The sequence below is a fragment of the Rhipicephalus microplus genome, chromosome 2 (assembly GCF_043290135.1).
Source record: "Rhipicephalus microplus isolate Deutch F79 chromosome 2, USDA_Rmic, whole genome shotgun sequence".
In the NCBI taxonomy this organism is placed as follows: Eukaryota; Metazoa; Arthropoda; class Arachnida; order Ixodida; family Ixodidae; genus Rhipicephalus; species Rhipicephalus microplus.
In genome coordinates, this window is record NC_134701.1 from 86,440,260 (window position 1) to 86,465,448 (window position 25,189).

The window sequence follows — 25,189 nt, forward strand, 5'->3', positions numbered from 1 at the left end:
GTCCCAATTTTTATGATCCACGTCGATGTACATACTAAGCATATCAGCAATTGTCTTGTTGAGGCGTTCTGTTAAGCCGTTGGTTTGTGGGTGGTAGGAGGTAGTTTTTCGATGCGCTGTTCCACTCAACTCAAGCACTGACTTGAGGAGCATAGCCGTGAAAGCGGTACCTCTGTCTGTTATTATAATTCTAGGAGCGCCATGCCTCAGAACGATATTTTCAATGAAAAATCGTGCCGCTTCTACTGCGGTTCCACTTGATAAAGCCTTTGTTTCTGCGTAGCGAGTAAGATAGTCCGTAGCGACAATTACCCACTTATTTCCAGTATGCGAAGTCGGAAATGGTCCAAGGAGATCCATTCCGATTTGTGCAAAAGGCATGGTGGGCACTTGAACTGGTTGCAACAATCCGGCTGGTTTTAAAGGTGGCGATTTTCGTCGTTGACAATCGAGGCACGTGCGGACGTAATGCTTTACAGTGCCTGGAAGCTTCGGCCAGTAATACTTTTGTTGGATTCTGGCCAATGTGCGCGTGTATCCGAGGTGGCCGGAGGTTGGCTCATCGTGGCAAGCGCTCAGGATCTCATCGCGAATGGATGTCGGGACGACAAGTAAGTGGGCATTTCCGCTGGGGGCAAAGTTCTTCTTGTATAGGACACCACTGCGCAAGCAGAATGATGGCAGGCTCCTTGCAAATATCTTGGGAACGCTTGTAGACTGGCCGTTAAGAAAATTAATAAGAGGGAGCAACTCACTGTCTTCTTTCTGCTTAGACGAAATGGTGACCGTGTCGACCACTCCTAAAAATGCCATGTCATCATCTTCTGAGACATCATCTTGCTTTATAGGCGACCTGGATAAGCAATCAGCATCAGAGTGCTGTCGTCCCGACTTATAGACGACCGTCATATCGAATTCTTGTAGGCGTAAGCTCCAGCGCGCTAGCCGACCGGATGGGTCCTTCAAGTTGGTCAGCCAGCAAAGAGAGTGGTGGTCGCTGACTACGTGGAAGGGACGGCCGTAGAGGTATGGGCGAAACTTCAGAACTGCCCCTACTACAGCAAGACATTCCTTTTCCGTTGTGGAATAATGGGACTCGGCACGGGAAAGCGTCCTACTTGCATATGCAATCACTCTCTCGGCTGAGTCTTGCCACTGGACGAGTACAGCGCCTAAACCTACGTTGCTGGCATCAGTGTGGATCATGGTTGGAGCGTCCTCGTCAAAGTGAGCAAGCACAGGGGGCGTCTGCAGGCGCTGTCGTAGACCGTCAAATGCTGCTTGTTCCTCTTCGCCCCATAAAAATGGAACATCGTCTCTCGTTATGCGTGTTAAGGGCGACGCTATGTGCGAGAAATTGGCGATAAATCTGCGGTAGTAGGCGCAAAGGCCAAGAAAACGTCTTACGGCCTTCTTTTCTGTTGGCACCGGAAATTTTCGGACAGCGTCGATCTTGTCGGGGTCCGGACGAACACCTTCATGGCTCACCACATGTCCTAAGAATCGGAGTTCCTTGAAACCGAAATGACATTTCTCAGGTTTCAGTGATAAGCCAGCGGACCGTATTGCTCGAAATACTAATAGCAGCCGTCTTAGATGTTCCTCGAATGTTGGTGAGAAAACAATGACGTCGTCGAGGTATACCAGACACGTCTGCCACTTAAGGCCTGATAGGACGGTATCCATCAGTCTCTGAAATGTTGCTGGGGCTGAGCACAATCCGAAGGGCAAGACTTTAAACTCGTAAAGCCCGTCAGGCGTAACAAAAGCAGTCTTTTCTCTGTCCCGCTCATCGACCTCGATTTGCCAATAACCGCTTTTCAGGTCCATCGACGAGAAGAAGCGTGCATGCCTCAGCCTGTCAAGTGAATCGTCAATACGCGGTAGTGGATATACGTCTTTCTTTGTAACGTGGTTCAGCTTGCGGTAGTCCACACAGAAGCGTAAGCTGCCGTCTTTCTTCTTAACTAGCACTACCGGTGATGCCCAAGGGCTTTTTGACGGCTGAATGATGTCATCATTGAGCATTTTCTGGACTTGTTCTTGGATTGCTTCGCGTTCTTTCGGTGCCACGCGGTATGGGTTTTGTCGAATTGGTCTTGCCGTCTCTTCCGTTATAATTCGGTGCTTTGTCAGTGGCGTTTGATTTACCCTCGAGGTCGACGAAAAACAATCTTCAAACTGGCCGAGAATATCTAGAAGACTCTGTCTCTGCGCTGGCGATAAATCTTTGCTCACGTCGACAGGCAGTGGTGTTGAAGCGGCCGGTGTCTCTGCCTGTTGTACTGCGAAGCACTCGCGGAATTCTACAATTTCTTCGAAGTATGCAACTGTGGTACCCTCTGCAATGTGTCGACGCTCGTTGCTGAAGTTCGTCAACAGGACCTCTGCTTGCCCAGACACTACACTGACGAGACTTCTGGCAATAGCGATTCCTCGAGAGAGCAAAAGCGTCGATATTTGTTCCGCGACACCTTCTCCACTATGCTGCGTGTTACACGTGACAGAGACGAGGCGGCATGACAACGGTGGCATGGTCACGTCGTCAATCACGCGCATGGGCTTGCGCTGCAGCACTGCGCTATGGTCCGCTGAGAAGGTCAGTACACCGTCCGGTATATTTATAATGGCACCGTACTCCCGCAGGAAATCCATACCCAAGATGGCCTGTTTACAACACTCAGCAAGAATAACGAAGGTTGCCACGAATGATGAATCCCCAATCATTATTCTTGCGGTGCACTTTCCGGTAGGTGTCAGCAGCTGGCCTCCGGCTCCTCTAATTTGCGGCCCCGTCCATTCCATTTTTACCTTCTTGAGTTGGTCGGCCAGATTCGCACTCATTATTGAAAAGTCCGCACCAGTGTCGACCAGTGCGGTCACGTCGTGACCGTCAATTGAAAGTGTAATGTCGGCGGTGACAATCTCGTCTTTCGTCGGTTCATTCGAAATGTGCGGCACTTCATGCGGCGGTAATGGGGGATTTTCAAATCTTCGGCAATTCGCAACCTTCCCCCCTAAGGTCGCTGCTTTTAGTTTCCCCGGCGTGGACTGGGCGACCTTCCTCTTGCCATGTCCGCGGTGCTACCCCTATTAGATCGGGGAAAATGACCTGGGGAGGGCGAGCGTGACCGGAACCCAGGAGAAACGTCTCGCGGGATCGTCGCACTCGTTTCAACGTTGCGTCTTCCGTCGAAATAGCGCCGAGGGGTAGTGGACGGAAATCCTTGATACCCGGCAACGCGATGAGGACAATACCGCACGATGTGGCCTGCTTCCCCACAATGGAAGCACAGGGGCCTGTAGTCAGGGGTACGCCATATGTCGGTTTTGCGGAGTGGGGGTCGCATCGGCGTCGACGTTTCCCTGTAGTACCAAGGCACTGTCGGCGGCTGTTGCTGTTGGTACTGTTGAGGTGGCGGCACGTTAGATCTAGGCTGTCGACGGAGAATATCTGCGTATGTTGGCCTAACTATTTCAGTGTTCGGCTCGGGAAGTGAAAGTGCTTGCCTTATTTCTTGGCGAACAACTTCTGTGACCGACGCAATCGCGCAGTCATTCGGTGCGGCAGCGAGCTTCTTCACCTCTTCTTGTACAATTTCGCGTATCATGTCACGCAAGGAACGCTCGTCAGGTGTTACGGTGGTCACGGCGGTTGCGCTGATTTGTCCGCTGTTGTTTGGACGGTCGTACTGGCGGTACCGTAGCTGTAGTGCGCGTTCTATGGCGGTCGCCTCCTTCGAAAATTCATCGACGCTTGAAGGTGGGTTCCGTACGAGACCAGCAAACAGCTGCTCTTTAACACCACGCATGAGGTGGCTGATCTTTCTGTTCTCGGACATATCGGGATCGGCTCGATGAAAGAGACGAGCCATGTCTTCAACAAACATTGCAACAGACTCGTTGGGCTTTTGTATCCGTGATTCAAGGAGTCGTTGTGCCTGCTCCCGCCTTTCGGTGTTTGCGAAGGTGTCCAGGAACTTCCGCCGGAACTCGTCCCACGTTGACCACACGCGATTCGTGAACCACGTGCGAGCCCCGTCTTGAAGAGGGAAATACACGTACCCCAACTTCTGCGCGGCGTTCCACCCGTTAACGTTGGCTGTGCGCTCGAACTCCTCAAGCCAGTCATCTGCGTCCTCATTAGTGTTGCCATGAAAATCCACAGGAGTTTTAGGGGTGAAAACAGTCACCTGTGTCGTGCTTGGGCTCGTCATGGTGGGGCAACTGCTTCCCGGCGCGGTCATGTTTTCCGTCCAAGGACCGAACTCTGGGCTCAGGCCTAACAGGCGGCGGCTGGCGCGGTGAACGGGTGTTTCGACGAGCGGAAGTCTTTGTGGACTAGATCCCGGGATGTTGGAGGGTGTCCTGGACATGTACCCAGCTCCTCCACCAGTGTCACGACGCAGACACAGCAGGAGTTCAATATAGAAGAGCTCACTTTAATTAAAAATGAAAGGCGCTCGGAAAGAGGACCGGGCAAGAGCTTCGTCTTCTTCTCTGGCTGTGCGAGCTCTCCTCTGCAGGTTGAATGCGGCAATACCTTGTTCACGAAGGTAGCAGGACGTCGTTGTCACAGCCTTCTGAAGGCGCGCTCGAAGCTCAGGCCTTCTCACCTCTGATGTCCAAATGCAGATGTCATCAGCGTACATAGAAAGTTCTACAGTCCTAGGTAGGTGCTCTACTGGTCCAATGAGAGTTAAATTGAAAAGTGTAAGGCTTAGCACTCCTCTTTGTGGAACTCCTCTGCTGCTGTAATAACCACGTGTTGGGCCATTCGCGGTCATCACGCAGAATGACCTCAGCTACAAGTAGCTGTACACCCACATATATATCTTGCCACCAAGGCCAACTGTTTGCGAAGCACTAAGAATGGCTTCATTGGTGACATTGTCGTAAGCTCCCTTAACGCCTAGAAACAGGGCGGCGCACCGTATCGTACAGGCTTTCTGCTGTTCAACATATCTAACCAGATCAACAGCGTTGACGATTGACGAATGGCCGTGCCTGAATCCAGTCATGGATACTGGGTAGATTTCATAATGCTCTAAATACCACTCCATTCGTGCTAGTATCATTCGTTCCATTGTATTTCCCAAACAATGTGCAAGTGTGATAGGACGATATGAGTCACTATCCAAAAGAGATTTACCAGCCTTTAGCATTGGAATGAGGCGACTTGACTTCCTTGCTTGTGGAACCGTACCGATTTGCCAGGAGTTGTTGTATAGGCGTAAGAGTGCCTTACGAGTTTCGTCTCTTAGATTACAAAGGGCACCATAGGTAATGCTGTCAGGTTCGGGTGCTGAAGAACGTCTGCAGAGTGTCAGTGCCGCCTGTAGCTTTCATAAAAAACTGGCGTTCCATACGTTCATCAAGTAAGGGCGGTGGGTTGTGAAGTGTTTCCATTCTCTATTCCGTAAAATTGGAATCACCGTCAATTCTTCTACAGAAGAATTCTGTGACATCAATCTTTCGGCACTGTAGGTGAAGTGCCAGATATGAAAATGGGTGTCGCTATGCAAAGATTGGGTTAAGACCCCGAACAGTTCGCCATATCAGTGATAGGCGCTTTAGCGGATCAAACGACTCGCAGAAGGATCTCCAAAGTCGCAAGTCAGTTTATTCATGTGCCACTACATTTTCTTTCGTATGCCTCTAGCCAGCCTCAAATTATCCACATCCACACACTTTGTCCGTCGGTACCTACGTTCTGCAAGACGACGTATTGCGCAAACTTTCTCAAGCTCAATGTTGAAATCGGTGCGCTTGTGACAACTCAAAAGTGAATGCGTGGTATTCTACAGAACATCCTTTATCGAGTCCTCTAGGTTATAGGATGAGTCGTCGGTAGAACAGTCTTCCATTACACTTTGAATTTGGGCCAATCGGTGTATTTGAAGTCTCTTGAGGACTTGGAACAAGTCAAACCTTTTATCCGCAGACAGTTGAAATTTGCTCACTGTCCCGAATTTCCGGATCCGTAATTCAGTGCACTCTACTGGTGAGTGAAAAACCAATATAAGGTCCAGGCAGCTGCTATAGGCTGATCCGCCTATTTATGTAGGGATTCCATTATTAGAAACGCAGAATTCATACTCCGAGGCTATGGACACCCTGAAGTTTCCTCATAGAAAATGGTGGGCATTAAAGTCACCAGTGATCACCCGTGGGCTTCGATTCGATGAAAGAATACCGCGTAAACACTCGCAGTCAAGACGGCTTGATGGACATAAGTATTCTTCGAGAATCGTGAAAGTAATCCTATCTTTCTTCCCAGTAAGGCACACATATTGATTTTCTTCACCGGGAGAGACAGCGTGGTAAACGTAAGTGAGATCACGGCGCATAAAAACAATAACCTTGCTGCAGTCTCCATGAGTGGAGGACATGAAGCACTCATATCTTGACAGTTTTATTGAAGCAGACAGGTTGGGTTCGCAAATCACAACGATGGGGAAATGGTTTACAAATACAAACTGTCTAAAGTCAAACATGCGCGACTTAAGTCCTCTGTTGTTTCACCGAAACACAGATCCATTCATGACTTCCACACGCATCGATGGTGCCTCCCTGGCCGTGGTTTTACGGCAGGGTTGCAAGCACCGGACTCAGAGTGTCCAGCACTTGCAGTGTGGTATGCGCAGACGAAGTCTTCATAATGCTTAGTAGGACACACATGGCACTATCAACGATTGCACCAAGCTTATCACTCTATCTTCATTCGTCACATCACTGTTGCGAGGGGTGGTTGAGGGTGGCGTAATTTGATGCAACTCCGAAGAAGGTTGACTTCGTGGAAGTGAGGGCCACCGTTGAGAAGGTGCGACTGCTGTTCCTTCTGTTTGGCAGTATCCATCTTCAGATCTTTAGGTACTTGTGGGTCTGCCACTTTAATAGAGGATGGCATCTCTCTAAATGTGGAGTAGTCTTTTCGTGATGATCTTCGCCCTCGATGCCATCGTCAGTTAAGTGTAGCGGCAGCTTCCCTGTGAGTTGAATGGTCCCGCACCATACGCCTTAGTACCACGCGCTTGCTTCGCACCCGCGGGCAATATTTGGATTAGGCTTTATGAGCGTCGTGGCAGTTTGAACACCGTAACACGGTGGCACCACAGGCGTCTTTTGAGGGAGACTCAGCGCACAGCAGACACACAGCTTTGTTCCCACAGACACCTTTTGTGTGTCCCACTTCGAAAAGCTTGTAGCATTGCAGTGGCTTCGGTACATATGGACGTACTGAGTGGTGAACATGGCCAACATTGACAAACGAGGGAAGGCTGTCTCCCTCGAACACAAGCCTCAAGCAGCGTGAGTTGCCGAGTCTGTGATGTTCGTGATGCGAGTGCATTCTGTAGCTGGGTTTTTAAACTGGCAGGTCATTAGCTGGGATGAAGAGATCCGCATCGTAAATGGCGCCAACAGTGCCATTAACACCTGTAGCGACCATTGGCCGAACTATCACGTTGCCGATTTGTGTTATGTGCCGAAGGCATTGCAGCGCGCTACGGTGCATAACGTCTACGGCAACGACATTCTTCCATGCATTGATCCTCACGTCTTTGATCTCATTCGGCGTGGTTTTATCGAGAAGCACAGAAAGAACTTACCTGTTGAGAAGTCGCAAGTTGGACGCAGGATCTTTGGGCATGAACAGCATGGTGCGCGGCCAGCGCTGTGGAGTAGTCTTAACGATGGAAACACTTGCCGATGTTGCCGTCCGCAGCAGTCTTTGTTCTGTAGTTCGATTCATTAGGACCATGAAGTCATCATCTGATGACTGGAAGCCATCCGAGTATAGATCGGGTGACTCGCTGTCCGTGTCGCTCGACGTGTTGCCACGCTTCCTGGACGACGAAGCCCAGCGTGACGGTTGCACGCCAGGAACATTTTCAGGTGTTTCCCGAAGCATCACCCTAAAGGAGGGAGTAGAAGCTCCCGGGATTTGCAGGATAACAAATGGAAAATGCTGAGACAAAGGCACAAGCGTTCTCTGGAGCTAGTAGAGCTTTCGAAGTTAGTCAATAGACGCAAGGTAGCCGAAATCAGAAGTTATAGCATGGAGAGAATTGCACAGGCTGTAAAAACAGCAAACGCCTAAAAGCTGCGAAGGCAAACTTCAGCATATGCAAGATCAGATGTGTGCATTCAGGGACACGGAAAGCAATGCCATAACCAATATGAATAGAATATTTGAGGTGGCAGAAGAGTTCTACAGAGAGCTGTACGGAAGCTGAACAATCAGGATGTTACCGTAAGACGCACTAAAACTCCCGATGATTTCGACGTCCTACCAGTAACTACAACGGAAGTAAGGAAAACCCTAGAAAGAATGCAAAGCCGCTGGTGAGAATAAGGTAACAATGCACCTGTTGAAAGATGACGGAGAAACTATGTTAGACGTAGAAAAACTGACCAGCTTATACACGAAGTGTCTCTTGACGGGAGCGGTGCAAGAATCTTGAAAGAACGCGACACCATCTTAATCGATAACGAAGGTGTATGGCGCTTTGTGCACGTTCAGTTAGAGTGAGCCGGTCAGTCGGTCAGTCAAAAAACTTCCTAGAAGACCTCAAGGAATGATTCTCTCAAGGGGAAAGATCCCCCGCGGGCTGCTATCACATGTGGACGGACAGTATAATTGTTTCCAAATAAACCTTCACTCACTAGTCCGGGTTTTACCTTGCCTTTTCGGATTTGTCATTCGTGCTACGGGCTATGCTTTCTACGGTTGTGACGTACGATGAAACAAAGTGAGCTACTCAACTCTACAAACCCTTGATAATAAATACGAGCAACAATCTTTCATGTGCGACATGTTACTCAGTCACGTGTAAGTCAGCCACTTTCTCATTTTGCTGAGTGCTCCAAAATACGTCTAAAGGTCAGCAAATTAAGGAATCAGTACACACCTATTGCAAAAGATTCACCCAATAATTTCACAAGTAGAGGAATTCATGGGTAGATGAAGGCATTCAGAAAGCACTACTTTACTAAGAAACAGACATTTCAAAAAAATTTACCTACCGCATCAAAGTGCACACTAAGCATGCACAGCGAGAAGCATTGAATACAAAGTGGAGCCGCATAAATCACATATACTGGTGCTGTCGGAACTGTTCTACGTTTTGAAAATTACAATACCCGCATTTATACAAGCGCGCATATTTTCATTCCGATATGCACCAATTTGAAACTTCATTTCTTTGTCAGAGACACAACAAATGGGAACAATCCGAGAGTTCTCGCCTCATTTCTTGTACAAGTCATCTGATCGGAGTGCAATAAGCAACTACGGCTGTTGCAGTGTTCTGTAGTATGTCTGGCGCATTGCACGTAGTGAATAGTCAAGTCCCCAGAATTCGCAGTATCAGCTCATCTCGAATAATTTCCCTGGATGGCAGCTTTATGCAATCCTAGAAATATCTTGCTTTACCCAACAGGAGTAACTATAACCATGTTTCATTACGTGAGGTTCTCTCTCTTACATTGTCAACAAACTGAAATATCTGCGCCAACTTTCGAGGGGCAGGAAGCGGCCCTTTCATTACATATTTGCTGGAAACCTTTTTAAGGGTATGGAATAATCTTACGTATAAGAGGAGTAAACTGCTCTCCTCGTTTGGGTTTTCATGATTGTTGGCTTAAGTTTCTTTTCTTTAAGGCCCGCAAGACAGACTTGCACAGAGCAGCAAGAAGCGAAGAGATTTCTGTGGTGCCTAAGCGTTTTCACTGATTACTCGAAGGTGTAGGGCAACTTTTAACCTTTTATGAGCTCATAAAATAGCACGTTTTACAAGCATAGAGTTTAGTCTGCGCACTATCGTAAAGCATTGCCTTGCGACCTCCTGTATGAGATCAGCACACAGCAAGAGCGACTTTTAAAGATCAGTTCAGCATAAATCAGTGATTACGAAAGGCTTTCGAACAGCTATTCCTCCATCCTTAGTTGTAACCATCCCTACCGTTCCACATGGACCTCGATTTGATCATGGTTCCTTTATATTGTTACGGGAAGAAATCAGATCCGCGGTTGCAGAGTTGGTGCACTCACAGTGATCGTTGATTGTAGAGGTTTGCTAGGTGGAGATCAGTTCCGTCGTCTTCCTCTAGTCTGAGTGCACTTCCTCGTGCTCTTTACCACAACATCACCCTCCCGCCGGGCCTAACTCCGACCCGGTGCACATCATGGAGTACCAGCTTAGGTGGGGATATACGGCTTGAGCCCGGCGACGTGAACAACGTCGCTGTTGACGTGAGTTAGCAAAGACATGTCAGCTGGTGCCATCTCGTACGTCACGTTAGACAACTGGCGTAAGATCCTATATAGACCAGAGTAGCGAAAGAGGAGTTTTTCAGCCAAGCCAACATTGTGTGAGGGCGTTTGAAAAAGCACAAGAAACCTGGAGAGAATTATGCGTCTTGGTGCTGGCGATCGTAGCGTCACTTTTGAGAAGCTTGCAATGTTGTGAGGCGTCGACGAGCAACCCCTCGGATATGGGCGGCCTAAGTGATTGCAACGTAGGCGCAATCGGTCGTTGAGAATTTGACACCACATGGAAGCAACGTGCCCAACGGCAAGACGGGGTCGCCGCCATACAAAAACTAAAGGGGTGGGAATCCGGCGACTTCGTGACGGGATGAATTGTAAGTTACGTATGGTAAAGCGGCGCCCCATTCATTGTGATCGTCGAAAACGTACATGAAAAGCATGTCATTTAGAGTGCGTTTCTGTCAACGGTGGGCCTATTCGTTTGCGTGTGGTACGCGGTTGCCATCTTGTGTTCGGTTGCACAGGAGCGGAGCAGGTCATCGACGACGTTCAACAAAAAGTAACGGCCACGACATGTTAGTGTTGACATGTCGACATGTCGAGGGGTGCCGTGGTGCAGGATGATGCCGAGGAGTAGAACGCCCGCAACACATATAGCGTAGCTAGTCGGTATCGTGCGTGCAGTGGAGTATCCTGTGGCATAATCTGTCGCGACGGCAATTCACTTGTTCTCTTTGGTGGAAATGGGGAATGGGCCAAATGGGTAGATGCCCGCACGAGAGAATGGTTCTGTTGGGACTTAGCTAAAGCAAACTAACAGGAGGTAAAGCAGGCATTTTCCGCCGCTGACACAGGTCACAAGAAGCGACATAGCGGCACGAAGCGATAGAAACCAGGCCAGAAGAAGTAGCGCCTTACGCGGTTGTAAGTCCGAGTGACGCCCATATGTCCAGCAGTTGGAGCGTCGTGAAAGTCCTGGAGCACAGCGAGCCGCAAGTGCTTGGTGATGACTAGTAAAAGCGCGGGACCATAAGACTGAACGTTGCGGCGGTACGAAATTCCGTCGTGCAATAAGAACATCCGGAGAGAGGGGTCCGTGGGTGCGTAGCTTAGGCGGTCCATAAAGCTTTGAACAAGATCTTTTTGTTGTTCGCTGCCTATGTGGTAAAAGCCGGATTTCAAAAGAACACCGATTATATGTCACTATCAATGTCGTCCGGTTGATCTACAGAATGGCGACAAAGGCAGTCAGCATCATTATGCATGAGTCCAGATTTATGCACTATTTTGAAGTCATACTTTGGTAGACGCAATGCCCAACGCGCAAGTCTGTCAGTTGGGACCTTCACAGAGGAGAGCCAACAGAGGGCTCGGGGATCCAGGAAGACGCGGAAAGAACGACCAAACAGGTACGGTCAAAATTTTGCGACAGCCCAAACGAGTCCAAGGCATTATCGCTCATTTATTCAGTTCGGGCGTAGAGAGTAGGCGACTCGCATAAGCGATGAGATGGTCGTGGCCCTGTTGATGCTAAGCGAGAACAGCACTATATCAAGACCGCTCGTGTCATGCGGATTTCAGTGGGCGTGGAAGGGTCCAAATGCGAGAGAATTGGTGAACTTGTAATCCGGTCAAAAAGGGTAGAGAATGCTCGCTCTTTATGCGGTCCCTACAAAGAGGTATCCTTCATAAGAAGGTCGGTTAGAGGTTGAGCGATGTCGGCAAATGTCTCTTCAACGTGACGGAAGTATGAGCATAAGAAACCCCTAAAACTGCGTACATCTCTCCTCGATAAAGGAATAAAATAATTTCGCACAGCGCGAACTTTTTCAGGGTAAGGTGGAATTTCCGCTTTGTCGGTGAGATGTTCGAGCACGGTAGTTTCGTGGTGACCGAAGTAACACAGGAATTCAGCTGAAGGCCAACCGGGCGAAACACCGAAAGGATAGCTCTGAGGCGCTGCAGAAGACATTCAAAAGTTTCCGAAAACACCATCACGTCGTCAAGGTAACAGAAGCACGTTGACAACTTCAAGTCATTCGAGCGGTAGTCCATCATGTGCTCGAATGTTGCTGGCGCATTGCACAGTCTAAAAGGCGTGCCTTGAGCTGGTATAAGCCATATGGTATTAGGAAGGCGGTTTTTTCGCGGTCCATCTTATAAACGCTGATCTGCCCATAGCCTGAACGGAGATAGATTGAAGAAAAATTGTTCAATCCGTGAAGGCAGTCGTGTGTATTCTATTTCGCACAGTGAGCAAACATCTTCATTGTTTTCCGGTTCAGGTGGCGGTAATCGACGCAGAAGCGCCACGAGCTGTCATTTGTCTTTACCAAAACCACTCGAGATGCCCACGGGCTACTTCATGATTCAATGATGAGCTTTGCGATCATTTTTTCGCCCTTTTTTGCAAAATGGTCCTTTCTGCAGTGGAGACGAGATAACACTTCATACGAATGGGGCTCACGTCACCGATGTTGACTCAATGGGTGACAACAGAAGTCAGCCCCAGAGGCCGCTTGTTCAAGTCAAAGATGCCCCAGTGAGGTGACAGCAGGTGACGAAAAGTTGTTGTGTGTTATTCAGGAAGGTCAGGAGTAATCTTCTATAAAATGTTGTCCGCAGTCGACGAGGACAAAGCAATCGGTGACGAAGACGTGCTGCTATGAGAGAGAGGTGCAGTGGCTAAAGAAGAAATAATATATGTCTAGTGGCTAAGGTACTCGGCTGCTGACCCGCAGGTCGCGGGTTCGATTCCCGGCTGCGGCGGCTGCATTTCCGATGGAGGCGGAAATGTCGTAGGCCCGTGTGCTCAGATTTGGGCGCACGTTAAAGAACCCCAGGTGGTCTAAATTTCCGGAGCCCTCCACTACGGCGTCTCTCATAATCATATGGTGGTTTTGGGACGTTAAACCCCACAAATCAATCAAGAAATAATATATTCTTCTAGAGGAGAGACATGTGCCATGGCGATTCCCTGGGGAGACACGTGCGTGGGACATACAAAATTGACGATTGGTATGCAAGCCTGATTCTCCTGTATTTTGACTATGGTGCTTAGCAGGGCAATAATTCTCGTTAGAGCCTCGTGAGCGAGTGATGACATGACATAATCGCCATCTGGGATTGGAGAAGGGGGCGTCAGGATAACAGCTGTCGCAACCTGTGGGGACAGACGAGTGAACTGCGCAGAACATAAACATGATGGTGCACAAGTTGCGGCATCGGCAGGGAAACGAATATGAAGCTGTTCAACTCCACCAGCAGTAAATCGAGGCGGCGTGCTGTTCAAGAAAGTACATTACCAGAATTAGGTCGCGTTGGCACTGTTCGAGTACTATAAATAAAACTATTGGCCACGAGATCGAGCGGAGTCGCACCCTGGAAGCAACTGGCCGAAACGGTGAAGTGTTGATTGCTCCTTGTGTCGTCTGCTAGCCACGTCGTGTTTCTGTGCACGCGTATACCATGCACGTTCTCAAAGTGTTGTTTGTGCGGTCATGTCCGCGCGAGTGTAACTGTTTCTACGTATGCCCGAGACCACGTACAAAAGCATTTAGTCTTGCTCGGCTGCTACTGCATTGTAATAAGATCGGCGAGTCGAACATTCCCGAGTGCTGTTCATTGTCGTTGTACCCTCCATTCACCAGAAAAATTTCAGAGTGGGTGCCGCCTTCTGTTTCAAGCACATCGCGAAATGCTCTTGGCATGCTCCCAAACTTGAGGACTAATAAATGGTGCGTGAATTCTGCTTTTTATGGCAACCGAGTAGTAAAAAAAGGCTCTAGGCCAAGCATTTGCACGCTGCAGGTAGGTGTACAACTACGACACTGTTCTTTATCGATCATGCGAGGACCCTTAGTTGTGTTTATCTGGCGGTGGTACCACTACATAGAATTATTACTGTATTTCTATGTAAATATTAGTATCACATGAACTGTAAGAATTCGGTACTTGCACTGTACTTGAAACAGTTACCATGTGCTTATATTTAGGAATGCTTTAAAGATCCAAGGCACTGAAAATGATTCAGACGGCATGCCTTATGTATTATGTGGTTTAGCTTCACTTAAAAGTTCATATTTTTTACATTGTTTTCAGCGTTTGTATAGCAATGTTAGTCCCCGACGGCAGGCAGTGGTAATTCTTTGTCCATAACATATTTGTCCCATTAACTAGGCCTTTGTTATAGCATCATCATGCGCGTAATACATCGATGGAAGCTTTCAGCTGAACTCTTAGATAGTATTTTTATATTTTTACTGGTGCGCGAACATGTGCGTACACGTGGTAAACGCAGTGTAGCACAAATCGCCGTCTGCTATTAAGCTTTCCTGACTAGACTTATGAACTAATCCACATTTCATGGTGGGCAGAATGAGAGAGCAAAAAGCGTATAAGGTGTGAACGGTGGTATTGAACGAATCGGACAGATTTGTGGGCTTTCTACGATTTTCCTCTTTTTTGTAGTATGCAGATGACAAATGTAAATTTGTAGTTCATTCAGGCTATAGCAAAGGCAGGCGGAACACAAGCTAAACAAGCAAAGGCGTGATTTAGTGCGAAAGCGTCAAGTCGCCCAAGGAAAGCATCCCAATGAAAGGCAGAATGCGTTTTACTCGCGGGTAATGTTGACGTTGCACAGGCGTCGCACACAGATTCAGTAGACAAGAGCGTAGATATTAACAGTACACTGTAGTCAACGCATTTTATCCGCTGACAATCGGCTCATACCACACGCAACGAGGCGCCGCTGTGTGTATTTGTATACGCGCCGCTTGCCGCCTATCTACACTTGCGTGAGACGGTGTTGCCACCTATAGCCCGATCTCGCCGCGAAAAGGTTGCTGACGGACGCACGGGCTGTACACATTCCGACAGCAGTTGCAGTACTACCATCGGGGCGACTCGTCCTGTACTCGCTGCGGCGGATGTGAGGACCTTTCGGAGCCTTCAGCGAACATCAGCTTTCATAACTTATAGCTGCGCCCCCGTGATCACAAGAGATCAGACACGAACACCATTAACTTCGACATCCAGTAGGTTTCACGTATAAGGCAGGGTCGATAGGTTTGAAGGCCAGGTCGAAGTTGCAGCGTCACCTCCGAGCTTCCCGATGTGAAGCGGCCGGTTACGGGTGGGGACGAAAAGCGACGCATGAGCGGTGAACGTTTTCGACGACCTTACCGAGACGGGGAGCGGCTGGATCTTGGCTGGAAATGGTCGGTGACGGTGCTCTGTTTCGGCGTGTAGGGCGAGAAGGAAGGTCCATCCGGCATCTGTTAGTTTTGACTCGAAGACGACCACCGTCGAGGTGGCGTAAAGAAACTGCGGCAGTGACGGGGGCAATGTGTCCAATACGAAAGCAATTGAAGCAGATTGGACGATCGTCTACGGTGCGCCACTCGGCTGGATTGCGGTGGTGCAAAAGGAGATTCTGCGTCTGGCAACGAGGGGCTGAGGGGACCCGGTAAACGTTCGTTTGCGGGACCTAGCAGAGTGATGGCATGCCTAAATTTGCGATTTCTTCCCGAACGACCGCTTGAATGAGAGAGATGAATGACATGTTATCCCTGAAGTCGGAATGATTAAGTAGAGCTGGATACATGGCCTCAAGCTCACGGCGGTTAAGGCACGTGATGTCTTCAGTTGCTGTGGGTTGGATAGGCCGTGGGGAATTTTCACATGACGACGGCGCGGTGGAATTCGGCAATATTTCATAGGCTTGAGCAACTCGGCAGCCTTTAGCCAGTTCGAAGCACCGACACACTTTGGTAATTTCATCCACCACAGTACAATTCCTGCACATAAGGAGGTTGAAAGCATCATTGGCAATACGTTTTAAAATGTTCTCATTCTTGTCAGCATCGGCCATGCTGTTGTCAGCTCAAAGACAGAGAGATAGTACATCTTGTGTATATACGACATACGACTCTCTCGACGCCTGAACACGGCCCGCAAGATCTTTCTTTGCAGCCAGCTGACCACCGACAGGTCTGCAAAACAGACCTCGCATTTTCTGTTTACAGAATTCCCAGTTCGTGAGGTCAGCTTCATGTGTCTCGTACCATTGCCGCGCAGTTCCTTTAGGATAGAAAAGCAGGTTCGCTAGCATGAGGGTCGGGTTCCACCTGTAGCTGTCACTCACTCTATCTTAGTTTGAGCCACTCCTCAACGTCAGTCTTATCGGTTTCATAAAAAGAACCAGGATTCCGCGGATGAGTCAGAAAGACCACTGGCATGGCCGTTGACGTTTGGTTTGCCATTGATGCTGGCTCTGACATTGGCTGTTGTTTCGCCCTTATGGCGGCAGGCAGATGACGTCCGCTGCAAAGTACCGTCCTGGTACCGAGCACCTCCACTAAATGTTACAGGAAGTAACCAGACCCACGGTTGCAGAGTTCGTATATTCACAGTGATCATAGAAGTTCTCTAGGTGGAGAAAAGTTCCTTCATCTTCCTCCAATCTGAGTGAACTTCCTCGTTCTTTTTACCACAACAGTATGTTTGTGATACTTCTCTACAGCATCAGGCCTTTATAAAATAAGCCACCAGAAGAGTGTCCATTCGAGGCGTTCCAAAACTCTTCATGTGCTGCCAGATTTCAAATAGGCATAACAAAAACCCAAAAATTTTCAAAACCTGAAGCCTAAGAAGTTTCAGCCATCTTCACAGAAGGTTAGCATACTCACTCATGGCCCCGCCGCGAGTGTCTACTGGCAGAGGCACTCGGCAGCTGAACCGGGGGATCAAATCCCGGCTGCAGTGGTTGTATTTTCTATATAGGCAAAAAGGCTGTAGGCCCGTAGGCTCAGATTTCGGTGGACGTTAAAGAGCCCCGGGTGGCCCGCATTTCCAGAGCCCTTCGCTACGACGTCTCTCTCAATCTTATGGTGGTTTCATGATGTTAAACCCCACATATCAAACTCGCTCATGTAGACTCAAAGCAGGCTTTGAGACACCTCCGAGTCTGAATGTGTTTCATCATCATCATCAGCCTGACTACGTCCACTGCAGGACAAAGGCCTCTCCCATGTTCCGCCAGTTAACCCGGTCCTGTGCTTGCTGCTGCCAATTTATACCCGCAAACTTCTTAATCTCATCTGCCCACCTAACCTTCTGTCTTCCCCTAACCCGCTTCCCTTCTCTGGGACTCCAGTCAGTTACCCTTAATGACCAGCGGTTATCCTGTCTACGCGCTACATGCCCTGCCCATGTCCATTTCTTCATCTTGATTTCAGCTATGATATCCTTAACCCCCATTTGTTCCCTAATCCACTCTGCTCTCTTCTTGTCTCTTAAGGTTACACCTACCATTTTTCTTTCCATTTCTCGCTGCGTCGTCCTCAATTTAAGCTGAACCCTCTTTCTAAGTCTCCAGGTTTCTGCTCCGTAGCTAAGTACCGGCAAGATACAGCTGTTATATACCTTCCTCTTGAGGGATAGTGGCAATCTACCTGTCATAATTTGAGAGTGCTTGCCGAATGTGCTCCACCCCATTCTTATTCTTCTAGTTACTTCAATCTCGTGGTTCAACTCTGCGGTTATTACCTGCCCTAAGTAGACATAGTCTTTTACAACTTCAAGTGCACTATTACCTATCTCGAAGCGCTGCTCCTTGCCGAGGTTGTTGTACATTACTTTCGTTTTCTGCAGATTAATTTTAAGACCCACCTTTCTGCTCTCCTTGTCTAACTCCGTAATCATGAGTTGCAATTCGTCCCCCGAGTTACTCAGCAATGCAATGTCATCGGCGAAACGCAGGTTACTAAGGTATTCTCCATTGACTCTTATCCCTAACTGCTCCCATTCTAGGCTTCTGAAAACCTCGTGTAAGCACGCGGTAAATAGCATTGGGGAAATTGTGTCCCCCTGCCTTACACCCTTCTTGATTGGTATTCTGTTGCTTTCTTTATGAAGCACTATGGTAGCAGTTGATCCCCTGTAGATTTCTTCCAGAATGTTTATATATACTTCATCTACGCCCTGATTCCGCAGTGTTTGCATGACGGCTGATATTTCTACTGAATCAAACGCCTTCTCATAATCTATGAAGGCTATGTATAGTGGTTGGTTATACTCTGAGCATTTCTCTATTACCTGATTGATAGTATGAATGTGGTCAATTGTTGAGTAGCCTGTTCGAAATCCTGCTTGTTCCTTTGGTTGATTGAATTCTAATGTTTTCTTTACTCTGTTAGCAATTACCTTTGTAAATAGCTTGTATACTACAGAGAGCAAGCTGATCGGCCTGTAATTCTTCAAGTCCTTGTCATCTCCTTTCTTATGTATTAAGATGATGTTAGCGTTATTCCAAGACTCTGGTACTCTTCCCGTCAGGAGACACCTCGTAAACAGGGTGGCTAGTTTTTCTAACACAATCTGTCCTCCATCTTTCAGCAAATCTGATGTTACCTGATCCTCACCAGCAGCTTTGCCCCTTTGCATGCTCTCCAAAGCTTTTCTGACTTCTTCTATCATTACTGGTGGGGTGTAATCTGGGTTACTGCTAGTTCTTATAGTATTAAGGTCGTGGTTGTCTCGGCTACTGTACAGATCTGTGTAAAACTCCTCCGCTATTTTAACTATCCTATCCATATTGGTAGTTATTTTGCCTTCTTTGTCCCTTAGTGCATACATCCGACTTTTGCCTATCCCAAGTTTCCTCTTCAATGCTTTGACACTTCCTCCGTTTTTCAGAGCGTGTTAAATTCTCTCCATGTTATACCTTCTTACATCGCATACCTTACGTCTATTAATCAACTTCGAAAGCTCTGCCAGTTCTATTTTGTCTGTTGTACTTGACACTTTCATGATTTGACGCTTCTTAATTAGGTTCTTCGTTTCTTGGGAAAGCTTGCCAGTGTCCTGTCTAACTACCCGGCCTCCAACTTCCACTGCACACTCCGTAATGATACTCGTCAGATTATCATTCATTGTATCTACGCTAAGGTTGGTTTCCTCACTAAGAGCCGAATACCTGTTCTGCAGCGACACTCTGAATTCCTGTACTTTCCCTCTCAGTGCTAGCTGATTGACTGGCTTCTTGCGTATCAGTTTCTGTCGTTCCTTCTTTAAGTCTAGGCGAATTCGAGACCGTACCATTCTATGGTCACTGCATCGTACCTTGCCAATCACTTCCACATCCTTAACGATTCCAGGGTGTGCACTCATTATAAAGTCTATTTCGTTCTTATTTTCGCCATTAGGGCTCCTCCATGTCCACTTGCGGTTTTCTCGTTTTCGGTAGAAGGTATTCAAAATACGTAAATTATTGCGTTCTGCGAATTCTACTAGTAGCTCTCCTCTGGCGTTTCTAGTACCGATGCCATAATCTCCTACTGCCTGGTCTCCAGCCTGCTTCTTCCCTACCTTTGCATTAAAGTCGCCCATCACCATAGTATACTGTGTTTTTACCTTACTCATTGCCGATTCCACGTCTTCATAGAAGCTTTCAACTGAAACGTCATCATGGCTGGATGTAGGCGCGTAAGCCTGTACTACCTTGATTTTGTATCTTTTATTCAGTTTAATTACGATACCTGCCACCCTTTCATTAATGCTATAGTATTCCTCTATGTTGCCAGCTATGTTTCTGTGAATTAGGAACCCCACTCCCAGTTCTCTTCTGTCTGCCAAGCCCCTGTAGCAAAGGACGTGCCCATTCTGTAGCACCGTATAGGCCTCATCTGTCCTCCTAACCTCACTGAGCCCTATTATATCCCATTTAATACCCTCTAGCTCCTCGAATAGTACAGCTAGACTTCCCTCACTAGATAAGGTTCTAGCGTTAAACGTTGCCAAGTTCAGGTTCCAATGGCGGCCTGTCCGGATCCAGAGATTCTTAGCACCCTCTGCTGCGTTGCAGATCTGACCGCCGCCGTGGTCAGTTGCTTCGCAGCTGCTGGGGACTGAGGGCCATGAGTTATTTGACGTAAGCATATGGGAGGTAGTGGCCAGATACTGCACCAGGGTGGCCAATCCTGCTCTGGTGAGGGAGTGCGTTCTCGGCGGTGTTTGCCGGTGAGGCCGCACCCCAGGCCTCCTAATGCAGTTCCATCAACACGCGGATTTTTTTTTTTAAATCCGGTTGGGAACTGCGCGGTACCGGGATTTGAACCACGGACCTCTTGCATGCGAGGCGGATGCTCTAACCACTACGCCATCGCTGAATGTGTTTAGGTGAGGTAATATTCTTGTGACAACGTTTGAACTTTAGCGATCCGGTGTTCAATTGAGTCCTGTTGAGGAAAAGTTTTGCGAGGTTGTGTCACAGGTAGCCTAGTCGAAGAAAAATTTGATAGCCTAATCCTTGATATGGTTGAGGGAACTATTAAAAATCTAAGCGCTATTTAAGTGCGAAATATAAATGAGTGACTCTAAGTAAGCTGCACATTTCTGCCGACCCATGTACTCGTTTTCTACGTTATTATTAGTCTGAAGCCAGCGCACGTGTATGCCCACGTCTGCTCCCACATATTTACACGCAATGGCATTCGTACACCACCCCAACGTCAAATCATTGACGTTAAGTTCTTCGCAAGAATATTGGACCTCTCCTGCTAACGAGAACCTCGTGCAGATGCGAAGCAGCGGGCGCGAGCGCTTACACTGGTGGTGACGATGACACAGGCCATCATCAAGCGAAAGCCAAGTAAAGGCGCTCTTAAGTGTATCCCGAACGCGAGATCCAGAGCCTACATGTACGGGGAGGCCAGTGAACGGTTGTGCAGCGCGAGCAGTCGGCTTTTTACTAGCACACGCTGCCTGCGTTGTGCTTTCGAGGCGAGAGATAGGCAGAGAAGGGAGAGTTTAGCGGGTGTCTTTCTGGGCCGGCACGAGACACCCGTTACACGTTGGTTACACAGGCTAGGTAAAAAGCTTCTTCGCACCTAATATCTTATGCGAGCTGTCACAGTCGAAAAATTTGTCTGGGTACACCTAATCAACTATCAGCTACGCTACGCGTAGATCAGGACTTCTTTATTTGAGTCACAAGTAGAACGTCGTTGACAATAGTATTAATTGCGATTGCTTTCCTTAGTCATGCAGCCAGTCTAAGATTACTGACCGGAGCCTTTCGTCTTCATTACAGTGGCGGTCTACGGTCACGCAGCGTGCTAAGGGTAGCTGTACATAGTCAGACCTGTAGTTATAAACAATGTGACCACAGGATTGCGACCGCTGAACGCTCTTATTTAAAGGTGCTAGAAAAAACGGAGCCACATAGAGCACTAATTATGTGCAATATTGACGTTTATGTGGATTCAAACATTGATTGAAAATGCTAATTTTTACTCTGATGCACTAATTAGCCGACTCATTTAGGCTCACCATACTCTGACTGAGGCATGAATATGAGTATAGGTTAGGGCAGTTGAGAAACTTATTGTCAAGTCTTAGTCCAAGTGATATCTAAAAAGCACGGAATATATTTCTTGGATGTGTATGAGTGAGCTCATATTTTTTTACCAGGCCTGGGATCTTAAAGCGTGCGCTCAAAACGGTTTTTCGCTTTATGTTCAGACTGCCAGCTATAATTCTACTCCGTGGATCTTCGTTTTAAAATTGAGAACTGGAATTTTACTCTGTGGTGGCAAGTAAAAGTCCATGCTGATGCCTGTTGGTATAAATCACTGAAATATTTTTAACCATACCACGACCAGCATTTGAACTGACAATTCGGACAGTGATTGAGAAACGTGCGAGATTCGTCCATGACTGCTTGTACGCTGCTATCAGCTCTACTTGAGACTTCACGAAGAATATTGCGCTTACTGCATGCCGGGGTAACATCACAGGCAATGCAGACTTATAGGTACTGTATCATGTTGCCGCATTCCAAACAAGAAACTTTTTTTGAAAGGAAATACGACTACCTTGGTATAATATTGAAATATAAATTGAGCATTTGCCCTCTGCAATTCTTCAACCGTATTATTGCACTGACCTTGGTGAAAGAAACAAAAAGTCTCAGCTTCGCCGCAAAGATGAAGCAATGAATGTGATAGCAACACATTGGAAGGCCATGCGCAGAATGGCTAGTTCATCTAAATGTGCCTCATGTTTCTCGCCCACAAATGGCGCTCAAAACGCACTCACAGGTACAGATGAACGCGAGTGAGCGTTTCAGTTGTTACTTCGCTGTGTTTTACAAGCGCGCTATTTTCCCAAACGGAGGCTGTGCAACGATAGCAGTGACCTTTGTGCGCCCCGTAACTGCAACATAATTGTTCTAGTGCAAGCCAAACGCCAGCCAAGACATAATATTATCCCCATTGGTATATAAGGGTGCGCGAAAGATCGTCCACTTCTCTCCGTGGGCCAAAGTACGCGTTAGAAATGAGAGCTGCCGTGAGCTCATTGTGTCATCCTGCTGACCATGCTGAAAACGCGATGGTCACCCCTGAGATGCCCGCCAACAGCGTTAAGTGGTAGATGAAAATAACTTGCCGTTTGAACGTTGAAGCAGGTACCCCTCCGTGGCTCAGTGGTTAACGCCTCGCATTTACGACGCGGAGTTCCCGCGTTCCTTTCCGCGCGCCAGAGTCTTTTTTTTCAGGATTTCTTTCTTTCTTGCGTTTTCATCTGTATAGATACGTATACATATACGGTACATGACATCAACGCCAGCAGCAAAATGCAGCCAAAAGTGTCGATATAATTGCTATGGCATTAATATGCAGAGTTGCCTCTGCACAACAAAGGCAAAAGTGGGCAAAAATGTCTTGGCCAGAATGTGTCTTGGAGATGGGTGGAGTTGAAATACTTACGCTTTTTAAAGAGTGCAAACAATATTCAGACAGTTGCGATTCCGCCCCTCCATTGATAAGCAGTGGTTTTCTTTCGCAGGAATTCATGGCACAATACTCGATATGGGACGATTTTCTGGAGGAAGTCTACCGCATGAAATTCGAAATTGAATATAAAGATCCTCTGCCAGTCGCTCAAGCAGTGGTGAAAAATGGATCAATAGAGCACAACAGTTCCCGTCTGCCACTGCCTCTACACTGCTTCGAGGACGAGAGCAATGTCTGCGATCTCATCAGGCTTCTTCCGTCACTCAATGACCTGCTGTACGTCATAGGCGCTGAACTGACCGAAGTGGCTCCCGGTAGAATCGCCATACACGGCCACATCGTCATTAGTCTCGAATACTGCTGGAGGCGCGGGTTATTCTTATTGGAAGCAGTCATGTTCCTCTTCTGCATCGTCGCTAAACACCACTGCGTTGACACATTTGAGGTAAGTTGGAAACCTCATTAACAATTTTCCGGAATCCTCGACGTGCTCACCAACTTTGTCACCCTGGTCGCTCACACTTCCTTCCACAGAGATTATAGCACTTTGTTCCCATTTATTTCTACCGACGAGGAGGCAGCCTACTTGCAAAGTATTATTATATTTCCGTTTTAGAGCCATACACGGCCAAAGTATAGCCAGCACCTAAACAAACCCAAAAGAAACGGTTGTATTGTAAGGTTTGTTAGCACAAAGCAGATGCTTGTATTAAATTTAGTGTGCCAGAGACACCAGAGCTGCGCGCAACACGCAGCACAGTCAAGGCAAATGCTGGCAGAGTGACCTGTCTTGAGCCCCCGGGAAAATTTCTTAGGCCAAGTAGGGCTAGTAGACTCGCAAGGCACCAATTGCGCTATAAATTACCACATTATTGTAAATTATCTGAATAGAAAATATTGATTATACGCAGAGAATCTAGGTAAGCACTACACGCCTCTGTGGTTTTGCGTGTACTTTGTAGACGCTGTGGCTGCCGACGAAGATTTGTGGCAGAGCAATATATATATATATATATATATATATATATATATATATATATATATATATATATATATATATATATATATATAACCTTGGGTGTCCAGATACACGTCGAGAACTGGCTTTTACACCAACATTTGGATGAGCACAGGCTGGTTTTGTGCTCAGCGTTCGTTCGGTGTTTTTTCTTTAGTTTTTTCTCACCCTCTCAAACATATTTCAAGTCAAGAGGGACGCGGCAGCAACGAAGTTTGAACGTCTATGTTAGTATAACTCATCCCCTGACGAAGGGAGGACCCGTCCCGAAACTGTTGGGAAATAAATACATTTATCCTTGTTTTCAATGCTCCCGCTGTGCCATAATATATATACAAGCCAATAATCGAAAAAGGGCTATATCTGAGCAAGGATGCCGGCTAACAGTTGTGATTTGAGACAGAGGTAGTGGTGGGTCCAAAACGAGAGAAATAGGTAGCTAAAATCCCTCTAACATGGCTATCGCATTGTTTCTAATATGTCGTCAAGTACCGCAGAGCAGACGTCCCTGAGGCTATAACCTAATTAATTGCTCCCAAGCAATAAAATTACTGCCACAATTCTTTCTAATCCTAATTTTTTTAGTAGAGCTACCAGGTATCTTTACCGCTGATGGGAATATCCGCGACAGAATAAACAAAATTATCTATCGTTTCCAATTATTCACAAGCCGAGCATAACGGTGATGCTTCTGGACCAACTTTATGTAAATATTAATTTAGTTGGGGAATTCTACTATGCAATGTGGCATATGTGACTTCAAACTGCACTGTTGCGCACGACTGTGTATTCGAGCTGCATCTTACGTGTGGGAAATCTCGAAATTTAGCCAATGAGAAAGAGCTCGTTTGGTTATGCCAACAAAGCTTTTTAAACCTTGTACCTGTAACGTAAGCTATATCAGGCAAATTCGGGATAAGTGGACCACTAAGATATACTGTGGCTAGTGCATCCGCCATCTCATTGAGCTATATACCACGATGGCCTGGTACCCATACCAAGTGAAGTTTTTGCATGTTTGTTGGTATCATTTCTGTAAACATATGCACAAGTCTGCACTTGGCTCCCGAAGACAGTGCGGCACATACTGAAAAAGAA

General features: G+C 47.4%; 1 long non-coding RNA gene across 1 annotated transcript in view; it reads left to right on the forward strand.

Annotated features, from left to right (window-relative positions):
- LOC142785163 (uncharacterized) overlaps positions 1-25,189 on the forward strand; it is a 50,040-nt gene that overhangs the window by 13,705 nt on the left and 11,146 nt on the right. The window contains exon 2 of the long non-coding RNA XR_012888864.1: positions 23,126-23,518. This is a non-coding gene — a long non-coding RNA (uncharacterized LOC142785163). The remainder of the gene's footprint in view (positions 1-23,125; positions 23,519-25,189) is intronic.